We start from the raw sequence: 13,778 nt of genomic DNA, 5'->3' as shown, positions 1-13,778 counted from the left end.
GGGGCATGCCCCGCAAAAGGCCCTTTTAAGGGCTGGTAAGGTAAAAGAGCTTTTCAATTTTTATTTTAGAATAGGGTAGGGCATTTTTTATTTTGGGGGGCTTTGTTATTTTATTAGGGGCTTAGAGTAGATGTAATGAGCTTAAAATTGTTGTAATATTTTTATAATGTTTGTAAATTATTTTTTTATTTTTTGTAACTTAGTTCTTTTTTTATTTTTTGTACTTTAGTTAGTGTATTTATTTGTATTTATTTGTAGGTATTTGTATTTAATTTATTTATTAATAGTGTAGTGTTAGGTTTAATTGTAACTTAGGTTAGGATTTATTTTACAGGTAATTTTGTAATTATTTTTACTAGGTAGCTATTAAATAGTTCTTAACTATTTAATAGCTATTGTACCTGGTTAAAATAAATACAAAGTTGCCTGTAAAATAAATATAAACCCTAAAATAGCTACAATATAATTATTATTTATATTGTAGCTATATTAGGCTTTATTTTACAGGTAAGTATTTAGCTTTAAATAAGAATAATTTATTTAGTAAGATTTATTTTATTTTGTTAGATAACAATTATATTTAACTTAGGGGGGGTGTTAGGGTTAGACTTAGCTTTAGGGGTTAATACATTTATTAGAGTAGCGGTGAGGTCCGTTCGGCAGATTAGGGGTTAATAATTGTAGGTAAGGTAGCGGCGACGTTGGGGGGGGCAGATTGGGGTTAATAAATATTATGTAGGTGTCGGCGGTGTTAGGGGCAGCAGATTAGGGGTACGTAGGGATAATGTAGGTTGCGGCGGTGTGCGGTCGGCAGATTAGGGGTTAAAAAAAATTAATAGAGTGGCGGCGATGTGGGAGGGCCTCGGTTTAGGGGTACATAGGTAGTTTATGGGTGTTAGTGTAGCTTAGAGCACAGTAGTTAAGAGCTTTATGAACCGGCGTTAGCCCAGAAAGCTCTTAACTCCTGGCTTTTCTCTGCGGCTGGAGTCTTGACGTTAGATTTCTAACGCTCACTTCAGCCAAGACTCTAAATACCGGCGTTAGAAAGATCCCATTGAAAAGATAGGATACGCAATTGGCGTAGGGGGATCTGCAGTATGGAAAAGTCGCGGCTGGAAAGTGAGCGTTAGACCCTTACCTGACTGACTCTAAATACCAGCGGGCGGCCAAAACCAGCGTTAGGACCCCCTAACGCTGGTTTTGACGGCTAACGCAGAACTCTAAATCTAGGCGTAAATTATTCCTATTTGTATATTTATACTTACCTATAAAATAAACCCTAATATAGCTACAATATAACTAATAGTTACATTGTAGCTATTTTAGAATTTATTTTTATTTTACAGGCAACTTTGTATTTATTTTAACTAGGTAGAATAGTTATTAAATAGTTATTAACTATTTAATAGCTACCTAGCTAAAATAAATACAAATTTACCTATAAAATAAATCCTAACCTAAGTTACAAATACACCTAACACTACACTATAATTAAATAAATTACCTAAATTAAATTAAATAAATTACAATTAAATTAAACTAAATTACGAAAAGAAAAAAAACACTAAATTACAGAAAAGAAAAAATAAATTACAATTTTTAAAACTAATTACACCCTAATCTAATCCCCCTAATAAAATAAAAAAGCCCCCCAAAATAAAAAAAAATTCCCTACCCTATACTAAATTACAAATAGCCCTTAAAAGGGCCTTTTGCGGGGCATTGCCCCAAAGTAATCAGCTCTTTTACCTGTAAAAAACAAATACAATACCCCCCAACATTACAACCCACCACCCACACACCCCTACTCTAAAACCCATCCAATCCCCCCTTAAAAAAACCTAATACTACCCCCTGAAGATCACCCTACCTTGAGCCGTCTTCACCCAGCAGGGCACAAGTGGCCCTCCATACGGCAGAAGTCTTCATCCGATCGGGGCAGAAGAGGTCCTCCAGATGGCAGAAGGCTTTATCCAGGCGGCATCTTCTATCTTCATCCTTCTGGAGCAGAGAGGGTCCATCTTCAATCAAGCCGACGCAGAGCATCCTCATCAAATGAAGTCCTAACGAAGAATGAAGGTTCCTTTAAATGACGTTATCCAAGATGGCGTCCCTTGAATTCCGATTGGCTGATAAAATCCTATCAGCTAATCAGAATTAAGGTAGGAAAAATCCTATTGACTGATGCTATCAGCCAATCGGATTGAAGTTCAATCCGATTGGCTGGTCCAATCAGCCAATAGGATTGACCTCGAATTCTATTGGCTGATCGGATCAAGAAAGATGGATGGATGAAGATAGAAGATGCCACCTGGATGAAGACTTCTGCCAGTCTGGAGGACCACTTCTGCCCGGCTTCGTAGAGGGCTTCGGACCGTCTGGAGGACCACTTCTGCTTGGTTGGGTGAAGACATCTCACGGTCAGCAAATATAAGTTTACCATCATTCATTAATCATAGTATTTCTTCAGGCACACACCACTGCATATCTTCTCACAAAGTTCAGTATATAAATATGGCTAAGACTGGCACAACCCATTATTTGCTCAAACTGTGAATAATTAAATCTTGGCTGTAAGAGTGTTGCACAGCTGGTGTGAATGAGCATTAACCGTGGGGAGAGACTGCAGCTCCAATAATTATAACAGTAAAAAACTCTCAGCCTGGGTTGTGCCAGACTTAGCCATATTTATATACTGAACTTTGTGAGAAGATATGCAGTGGTGTGTGCCTGAAGAAATACTATGATTAATGAATGATGGTAAACTTATATTTGCTGACCGGGTAATTATTATCCAGATCGATCCACTAAAAAGGCTCTTTAACTTACAATACCTAATTTACCCAGCCTGGGTTGTGCCAGACTTAGTTATATCAGATATATATAGCCTTTCACACACAGTGGATGCCTGAAAAATAGCACTTAAGCTCGTCGTGATTATCCATAAAGGATTACTGACTCTGATACCTAACACACATAGCTAGGCTGAATAAGTATTCATATGACCTGGTATTAGCTGCGGGCAATTACCGCAGTTCACCGAAGTTATAATATTGACAGAATAGCAGCCTGGTGTGTTTGATCCAGTGATACCGTGAATAGAATACTGGAGCAAAGGGAGCAGTAGACGATTACCCGATATAATCATAATTACTCTGACACTGAGGACTATTTTCCTTGTCCCCATATTTGACATGGAAAATTATAATCCAGTGATATAATCCAGTGATAATTGATATTAAATAGAGGGGGCACATCTCACTCAATCTCTGATTATATGTACCCAACTCACACTCTTAATTACTATTTGTTCTAGTTATATTGCAACAGTGTTTAGCGGACTTTATTTGTTACTTTTTAGATCACTTATGATTGTGAACATATACAGGCCTAATCTCAATAATTTGTGATAGAATAAACGTAAATACCACTAGAATTTGGTACTGGAGTGTATTTTAATAGTGTGTGTACTTTAACCAACAATTTGGTTTTTTAATTGTAATAATAAAAGTTATATTTTAAAATCCTGGTGGGACCACCCGCCCTAGAGTTTAGGGCCCAGAGTGCTACAAGTGCATACTTTTGGAATCTTGGTATCCTTCATATCATTTTTCCTTTCGGTTGGATTAATTTTGTGCACAAGCACCATTTCCTCTATACATTAACACAGTTACTATATATTAAACAGGTGAATATACAGATAAATAAATTAATGAGGAAAAGCCCGAGTAGTGCCACTATTCATTTGTGTAAGTTAAGTTAATAAATAGTATGTAGGTGTCGGCAATGTTGGGGGCAGCAGATTAGGGGTTCATAAGTATAATGAAGATGGTGGCGGTGTCCGGAGCGGCAGATTAGGGGTTAATAATATAATGCAGGTGGTGGCGATGTCGGGGCGGCAGATTAAGGGTTAATAAGTGTAAGATTAGGGGTGTTTAGACTCAGGGTTCATATTAGGGTGTTAGGTGTAGACATAAAAAGTATTTCCCCATAGGAATCAATGGGGCTGCATTAGGAGCTGAACTCTGCTTTTTTGCAGGTGTTATTTTTTTTTTTCAGCCGAATCTATCCCATTGATACCTATGGGGAAATCGTGCACGAGCACGTTTAGCCAGCTCACCGCTACCGTAAGCAGTGCTGGTATTGAGGTGAGATGTGGAGCTAAATTTTGCTCTCCGCTCACTTTTCTGCGGCTAATGCCGGGTTTGTAAAAACCCGTAATACCAGCGTTGTTTGTAGGTGAGCGGTGAGCATAAACTGCTCGTTATATAATTGTAAAAAATACATCTACATATTAATCTAAGACTAACCTTTTCTTTGAGTACATCATTATGTCTAGCTTGTATTTACTGTCTAACCTCCCTTTACATTCAGAGAATTAATTTTATGTAGCTAGGAGATACACAATGTGTGAACAGACCATACATGCATATGCATGTAGTTGACAGCTAGAAAAATAAAACCTATAATCTATAGTGACAGTATGAACAAATGAAGAAAGTAAAGGAAAACCTAACAGACACTGATCAGAATTCAGTAGAAAACTTAAATCTTTAAAAGAAACAGTGTTGACATACAGAAGAGGGGGTATGGCATTGATAGAGTCTTGCCAACCTAAAGTCTAAAAAGAAACAGATGCCACTCACACTAAAAATAAAAGGATCTATATTAAAGGGACAGTCTAGTCAAAAATAAACTTTCATGATTCAGATAGAGCATGCAATTTTAAACAACTTTCCAATTTACTTTTATCATCAAATGTGCTTTGTTCTCTTGGTATTCTTAGTTGAAAGCTAAACCTAGGTAGGCTCATATGCTAAAAAGACCGCCTCTTATCACATGCTTTTTTATTTGATTTTCACAATAGGGGAGTGCTGGTTCATGTGAGCCATATAGATAACATTGTGATCAAGCCCGTGGCTTGTGGCAGACACTGCACTAATTGGATAAAATGAAAGTCAATAGATAATAAATAAAATGTTATGTGATAAGGGGGCTGTCATAAGATGCTTAGATACAAGGTAATCACAGAGGTAAAAAGTGTATTGATATAACTGTGTTGGTTATGCAAAACTGGGGAATGGGTAATAAAGGGATTATCTAACATAAAACAATACCAAATTCTGGTGTAGACTGTCCCTTTAACTAAGGTATGGGTCCATTACCAAACATAAATCATATGTTATTAAAGCTAGACATGACTAAGGGCTACTAAAGTTTGAAATGTTCACTCTGTATTGTAAATGTCCCTCATATATTAGACAACAAAGGTTCTTTTATTTCTAATATGACTGGAATCAATATTTTTTTATTCAAAAGCATTTAATCAGAACACAGAATTTAATAGAACAGACCAGAGATGTATTCTATTCCTAAGTACATTCACATGTTGTGAAACATTTTCCAATGTACTCTCATATAATAACAACAGGGAACAATCTTACCTTGATTTCAGAGAACAACAAATAATATTCATGGCAGATAAATTATTTTCAACTCTAAACTGGATATTTATTAAATGTTAAAAAATACTTCTTGTTGATCTCAGAAGATTCATTAATTACTTTTATCCCAGAAACTTTATTTTATATTTTATAATTTCACATATACAAATAACCATTGTATATAAAATATAATAATAATCAAAGGACATGGATAAATCACATACGCCTAGATTTAGAGTTTTGCGGCCAAAGGGGTGCGTTAGCTACGCGTGTTTTTTTTCTAGCGCTGCTTCTAAACAATTTTAGCTAGTAATTGTAGCTATTTTAGGATTTATATTTATTTTACAGGCAACTTTGTATTTATTTTAACTAAGTACAATAGCTATTAAAAAGTTATTTACTATTTAATAGCTACCTAGTTAAAATAATTACAAAATTACCTGTAAAATAAATACTAACCTAAGTTACAATTAAACCTAACACTACACTATCAATAAATAAATTAAATCAATTAACTACAAGTACCTACAATGAAATAAACTAAACTAAATTACAAAAAAACACTAAATTACAACAAATAAAAAAAGATTACAAGAATGTTAAGCTAATTACACCTACTCTAAGCCCCCTAATAAAATAACAAAGCCCCCCAAAATAAAAAAAATCCCTACCCTAATCTAAATTAAAATAGTTAACAGCTCTATTACCTTACCAGCCCTTAAAAGGGCTTTTTGAGGGGCATGCCCCAAAGAAATCAGCTCTTTTGCCTGTAAAAAAAAAACAAAATTCCACCCCCCAACATTACAACCCACCACCCACATACCCCTACTCTAACCCAAACCCCCCTTAAATAAACCTAACACTACCCCCCTGAAGATCTCCCTACCTTGAGTCGTCTTCACCCTACCGGGCCAAACTCTTCATCCGATGGAGGATGAAGCCAATCGGAATTCGAGGGACGCCATCTTGGATGACATCACTTAAAGGAACCTTCATTCGTCGGGTAGTCATCGTTGAAGATGGATGTTCCACGCCGGAGGTCTTGAAGATGGAGCCGCTCCTCGTCGGATGGATGAAGATAGAAGATGCCGCTTGGATGAAGATGTCTGCCGGTCCGGATGTCCTCTTCTGCCCGGATAGGATGAAGACTTCTGCCGCTCCGGATGTCTTCTTTTGGTCCATCGGATGAAGAGTTCGGCCCGGTTGGGTGAAGACGACTCAAGGTAGGGAGATCTTCAGGGAGGTAGCGTTAGGTTTATTTAAGGGGGGTTTGGGTTAGAGTAGGGGTATGTGGGTGGTGGGTTGTAATGTTGGGGGTGGTATTGTTTTTTTTTTACAGGCAAAATAGCTGATTTCTTTGGGGCATGCCCCTCAAAAAGCCCTTTTAAGGGCTGGTAAGGTAATAGAGCTGTTAACTATTTTAATTTAGATTAGGGTAGGGAATTTTTTTTATTTTGGGGGGCTTTGTTATTTTATTAGGGGGCTTAGAGTAGGTGTAATTAGCTTAACATTCTTGTAATCTTTTTTTATTTGTTGTAATTTAGTGTTTTTTTTGTAATTTAGTTTAGTTTATTTCATTGTAGGTACTTGTAGTTAATTGATTTAATTTATTTATTGATAGTGTAGTGTTAGGTTTAATTGTAACTTAGGTTAGTATTTATTTTACAGGTCATTTTGTAATTATTTTAACTAGGTAGCTATTAAATAGTAAATAACTATTTAATAGCTATTGTACCTAGTTAAAATAAATACAAAGTTGCCTGTAAAATAAATATAAATCCTAAAATAGCTACAATATAATTATTTGTTATATTGTAGCTATATTAGGGTTTATTTTACAGGTAAGTATTTAGTTTTAAATAGGAAGACTTTAGTTAATAATATTTAATTTATTTGGTTAGATTAAAATTATATTTAACTTAGGGGGGTGTTAGGGTTAGGGTTAGACTTAGCTTTAGGGGTTAATACATTTATTAGAGTAGCGGCAAGGTCCGGTCGGCAGATTAGGGGTTAATACTTGAAGTTAGGTGTCGGCGATGTTAGGGAGGGCAGATTAGGGTTTAATACTATTTATTATAGGGTTTTTGAGGCGGGAGTGAGGCGGTTTAGGGGTTAATACATTTATTAGAGTAGCGGCGAGGTCCGGTCAGCAGATTAGGGGTTAATAAGTGTAGGTAGGTGGCGGCGACGTTGGGGGGGCAGATTAGGGGTTAATAAATATTATGTAGGTGTCGGCAATGTTAGGGGCAGCAGATTAGGGGTACATAGGGATAATGTAGGTGGCGGCGGTGTGCGTTCGGCAGATTAGGGGTTAAAAATATTTATTAGAGTGGCGGTGATGTGGGGGGACCTCGGTTTAGGGGTACATATGTAGTTTATGGGTGTTAGTGTACTTTAGAGCACAGAAGTTAAGACCTTTATAAACTGTCGTTAGCCCAAAAAGCTCTTAACTACTGACTTTTTTCTGCGGATGGAGTCTGCTCGGTGGAGGATCTACCGCTCACTTCAGCCAAGACTCTAAATACCGGCGTTAGGAAGGTCCCATTGAAAAGATAGGATACGCAATTGGCGTAAGGGGATCTGCGGTATGGAAAAGTCGAGGCTTGGAAGTGAGCGTTAGACCCTTTCCTGGCTGACTCTAAATACCAGGGGCAGCCAAAAGCAGCGTTAGGAGCCCTTAACACTGCTTTTGACGGCTAACGCAGAACTCTAAATCTAGGCGATAGTATAGAAAATGGCGAAAAGCATAGATATCCAATTGACATTTCATAAAATCCCCCAATTTAATAATTCAATGATCTATTATTTTGGGATGTTTGCTTTAACAAATGGAGTCAAAATCTTTTTTTTTCTTTTTTAACATAAGGGTTCATAGACTTGCTAAGAGGGCCCCACATTTCTGAAAAATATATGAAACCCAAAATGTTTCTTTTGTGATTCAGACAGAGCATACAATGTTAAAAAAAATCAATTGACTGTTATTGTCAAATTTGCTTCGTTCCCATGGTATTCTCTGTTGAAGGGATACCTAGGTAGGAGCACTACATGTCTGGAAATAGTGCTACCATCGAGCTCTATTGCAAATGGATAACATTCTTGCTAATCTGAACTCGTGCACACTCCTGAACTTACAGTCTTGCTTTTCAACAAAAGATACCAAAAAAAAACAAAGTAAATTTGATATTAGAGGTAATTTAGAAATTTGTTTAAAGTTGCATGCTCTATCTGAATGATGAAAGAAAAATTTGCGATTTTGGGCTAGATTACAAGTGGAGCACAAAATTGAGCATTCGCCAGCAAGATATTTGTGCTCCACTCAGTAAAACCAGCGCACGCAAATGTATTGGTATTACAAGTAAAGAGCAATACAAACACAAGCTCACATTCGCATTGCATAGAAGCACTTCCATAGGCTCCAAAGGGAGCCTTGTTCGGATGCCGTCATACAAGGCACAGAACCTAGCGCAGCAAAGGGGGTAAGTCACAAAGTGATGGGCAGCAAATTTAAAATATATTCTGTATGTATATAAGCCAATACATATACTGTATATTTCAAGTGAAATCACAGTCACCCATAAACCGCAATGTAAAGGCACTTTTCACCCTACACCTGCTCACTTTAACCCTTTATAACTGCTTTGTTCAGTTATTATTTACAAAAATAAAGATGCTGTTATTTTTTTTATTTTATACAGGAACTATCCACTTTATTTTGGGGGCACGTTTGGAGACATTCTTTAAATTAACCAGAGGTCTGACCTCTGGTCAATTCAATGAGCGCTAAGTGCTAGCCATTTGTAATCGCTAATTGCATCCTTAATACATTTAGGGTCATTTTGTTTTTTACATCAACTAAATCACTTACAGTATTTTATTAATTTATAGGTTTTCCATATTTTAAAAACTGAACTTTCCAATCTTGGAAAGAATTTAATATTCCTAATAATGGGTAGATTCCTAATTTGCAAGCCAGTGTGTTCTAAAGCAGTGCTTGTTCTTTACCAGGCAGTTAAAATATATTTATAAATAATGATTTCCAATTTCCTTAGGTAATACCTTTATTTTTGAGCCAAGGATGGGTAAGATTGTGCAATACTGCCCAAAAACACTTCTTCCAATTCAGGCCAATAAAAATGATGTGATTTTCTTTTTCCAATTCAATCCTATATTAAAGAGACAGTCTATTCCAGAATTTTTATTGTTTAAAAAGCTAGATAATCCCTTTATTACCCATTCTTCAGTTTTGCATAACCAACACTGCTATAGTACCTCTGTGATTACCTTGTATCTAAGCCTCTGCAGACTGCCCCCTTATTGTAGTTCTTTTGACATATTTGCATTTTAGCCAATCAGTGCTGATTCATAAATAACTCAATGGGAGTGAGCACAATGTTGTCTGTATGGCCCAAATGAACTAGCTTTGTCTAGCTGTGAAAAACTGTCAAAATCACTGAGATAAGAGGCAGCCTTCAAGGGCTTAGAAATTAGCATATGACCCTACCTATGTTTTGCTTTCAACAAAAAATACCAAGAGAACAAAGCAAATTTGATTATATAAGTAAATTTTAAAGATGTTTAAAATTGTGTGCCCTATCTGAATCAAGAAAGTTTAATTTTGATTAGACTGTCCCTTTAACTTTATGATATTTATTTTTGTTTACAGCATTGTGAACACATAATCCTCTTTCCTTGCTACTCCCATGCAACTAACATAATAGGTATTTCCTTCCTAATATGAGGAGAGTCCACGGCTTTATTCCTTACTTGTGGGAAATACTGAACCTGGCCACCAGGAGGAGGCAAAGACACCCCAGCCAAAGGCTTAAATACCTCCCCCACTTCCCTCATCCTCCAGTCATTTTTTGCCTTTCGTCACAGGAGGTTGGCAGAGAAGTGTCAGAAGATACAAAGTAGTTCCTTATGGAGGGTATTTAGCCTTCGAAATGGGACTGGAGTTTTAAGTAGTGTTGTCAGCCTCTCAGTGACAGCATTGACAAATGTTAGAGTCTGGAGATGCAGGGAGAGTCTTTCTGCTAGCCCATCCAGACTCGTATTAACAGCTCCTGAGTCCTAAGCAATCAGTGTTGACGAGTTTCACTGCCTGCTTCCATCACTCAAGTCGATGTCAGGAGCGATGCTACAAGACTGTCAAAATTAAGAGGCTGTGTTTCTGTTCCACGGCATAGATTCTGGTAAGATTGTTTCATTTTTTATACACATTTGATAACGCAAGAAGACAGGGTCACAGTGTGACTCCTTTTATCTGAATGGAATCAAGGGTTAATGTCTCCGGAAGGGGATTATTGAACATGGGGGATTAATCACATATTTTAAATATTGTGTTTATGCTGTGACATGTGTGAGATGAGGCTCAGGTCGATGTTGGAACGTACAGGTTTTACTTTCATTTTGGAGAGCTGCGCAGGCTTGGCGCGCTTTTAGTGGTGCAGGGGCGTTCCTGCACAGCGCACCATGTGACCGGGTGTGGTCACATTGATTCTCTTCTTCCTGACCATGCGGTTTTATGGAGATGAAGTGGTTTCTCTCTTGGGCCTGGGTCATAGGAGGTGGTGAGTGCCCCAGCCATTGGGGGTATAAAGGTGCCATTTATCTTTGTCTATAGTCCTATTTATAAGCTCAAGCTATAGAGGACTCTGATACATTAGAGGGTACTCCCTATTTACCTAAATCTAAGGCCTGTCTATATTGTGAGGAGGCCACGGTATACCGCCTGCTCAATTATGTTCCACATGCCTTTATAAAGTAATTTTATCAAATAAAGCTAATATATTTAGTACTACTGAGCCTTCTACCTCTGAGGATTCTCCGTCCCATGAGGTGCGCACCCTACAGTCAACTCCTAATACACATGCAGCTTCCCGTAGCACTCCTATTCCTCCATCTGGAGGGACCCTTTTACCACCAGACTTTACTAAACAGTTACAGATGGCAGTGTCTGCGGCCTTTAGTGCTTTACCTCGCCCTGCTAAGCGCAAGTGAAAGGTTAAATATTGCTATCTTTCCCAGGGCTCATCTACTAGCTTATTGGATGTATCTAATACAAGATTATCCTGTGATGAAGATGCCTCTGATACTTTAGAGGATGCTCTTTCTGGGTCGGAATTGGCTGCCTCTAAGCCTCCAGCTGCGGAGGAACCAGACTTTAGATTTAATAAAAGGGTGTAAAGCGCTAACTAATATCCTCTATTGCCACTCTTGGTACTTATCTCCTTCCTAGATAAGAAATAGTATAAATAGTTTTAGTGAGATTAAGAGGGCGCTAAAACAGCTTAAGGAGAACACCAGGGAATTGTCAGTATAAAAACAGTGTAAATACCGGGCCTAGTGTAAAAAAGCGTATATTTCAGAATAGATTCACACAATCAGTATGTACACACAATCAGTATGTTCACACTCAGTATGTTCACACAAGTAGTTCTCATAGATATCACAATAACATAACAGTAATAAATAAATGGTACATTTAGTGAGAACAAATGTCTATAATCAACCTTAAAAAGAAATCAAATCTTAAAAAGAAATTTTAAAAGGAATCTTAAAGTAACATTCGCTTTAAGAATCTTAGAACTTCTAAAATCTATGCATAGATAATATAAAATAAGTTATAATTCATTGATAACGCTCCTTTGGTGACAGTCCAAACATCAACAATTCGTCTAAGTTTAAAAACAGTTCCACAAGGAATAGTTATCCCATAAGTATGCGCTTCTTCGTTAGCTAACCGAAATGGACCTGGTATACCAAAAATAAGTATCAGTTATGCCTTTTATAGCAAGTCTTATCGGATCTCCTCCCGGTTCTCTCATCACAAACTCTGCAGACCTGTTATTCAGAGGATCTTACCTCCGATCCTTTCAGTGGCTTCGTTTGGCCCTTCTGTCTGTGGCCTTTAGTGCTTTACCTTGCCCTGCTAAGCGCAAGCGAAAGGTTAAATATTGCTATCCTTCCCATGGTTCATCTACCAACTTATTGGATTTATCTGATACAAGATTATCCGATGATGAAGACGCCTCTGATACTTCAGAGGATGCTCTTTCTGGGTCAGAATCGGCTGCCTCTAAGCCTCCAACTACGGAGGAACCAGACTTTAGATTTAGGATTGAACACCTACGCTTTCTGCTAAAGGAAGTTTTGGCTACTTTAGAGGTTCCAGAACCTAAATTGCCTGAGGAACCTTGTATTCCAAAATTAGATAAGGTCTACGAGGACAGGGTTATACCACAGACTTTCCCGGTTCCCGTAAAGATGGCGAACATTATTAAGAATGAATGGGAAAGACTTGGTTCTCCTATTTCCCCTTCTTCTTCCTTTAAGAAATTGTTCCCGGTTTCCGGACTCTCAGTTGGAGTTATGGGGTTCCGTCCCTAAAGTAGACGGTGCTATCTCCACGCTTGCTAAGCGCACTACTATCCCACTTGAGGATAGTTCATCATTTAAGGAGCCCATGGATAAGAAGCTGGAAACTCCACTAAGAAAGATGTTTCAGCATACAGGATATTTGTTTCAACCGTCAGCGGCTGTTGCTGTGGTTGCGGGAGCGGCTACCTACTGGGGCGACTCATCTGAATTGATCGAGGTGCAGGGTCCCCTCAACACGATCCAGGAAAGAATTAAGGCCTTAAGGGTAGCCAATTCTTTTATTTGTGATGCAAATATGCAGATTATTCAGTGTTAGATTTACCAGATGAAGATGCACCGTCCTGTGACCAGTGCCTGCAGGCAGACTAGCACTCTACAGCGGCTAGTACACTGTTTGGGGATTCCAATTTGTACTTCAGAGGGGAGTTTGGTGTGCTCCTGTTTCCACTAACAAACCAAAATAGATTTCCAAATCGAAATGATGGTAAAAGATAACAGGGCTGCTCCCAGTCGGCAAACAAGACAACTTCCAAATATAAAAGTTAAAAAGCATGGTTTTATTGATTCCAGCAACACATTTCTCGACCGCCAAATGGGTAGTTTCATCAGGCAATAAAAACGGATACCGACTGTATCCGTTTTTTTAAATTGCCTGATGAAACTACCCGTTTGGCGGAGCTGCCTCAAACTCACTAATTCAATCTCACAGACCATCATGTCTACCTATTGAATTTTTCTCTTGAATTATTCTTTTAAAACTGATAAACGCTATTAGTGTATTAACATTGGACTCTATTCATCTCTGTCTAGGTGTGCCCCCACAAGATCCTCCTTGCAGGTTCTTATCTTTCAATGCAGATTATTCGCCTGAACGCCAAGGTTTCAGGTTTTTCTGTGCTAGCACGTAGGGCACTCTGGCTGAAGTCTTGGTCTGCGGACATGACTTTGAAGTCT

This window comes from Bombina bombina, chromosome 3, assembly GCF_027579735.1.
Source record: "Bombina bombina isolate aBomBom1 chromosome 3, aBomBom1.pri, whole genome shotgun sequence".
Taxonomy (NCBI): domain Eukaryota; kingdom Metazoa; phylum Chordata; class Amphibia; order Anura; family Bombinatoridae; genus Bombina; species Bombina bombina.
The sequence above is the reverse complement of the archived record's forward strand: the minus strand, read 5'-3'. Positions refer to the sequence as shown.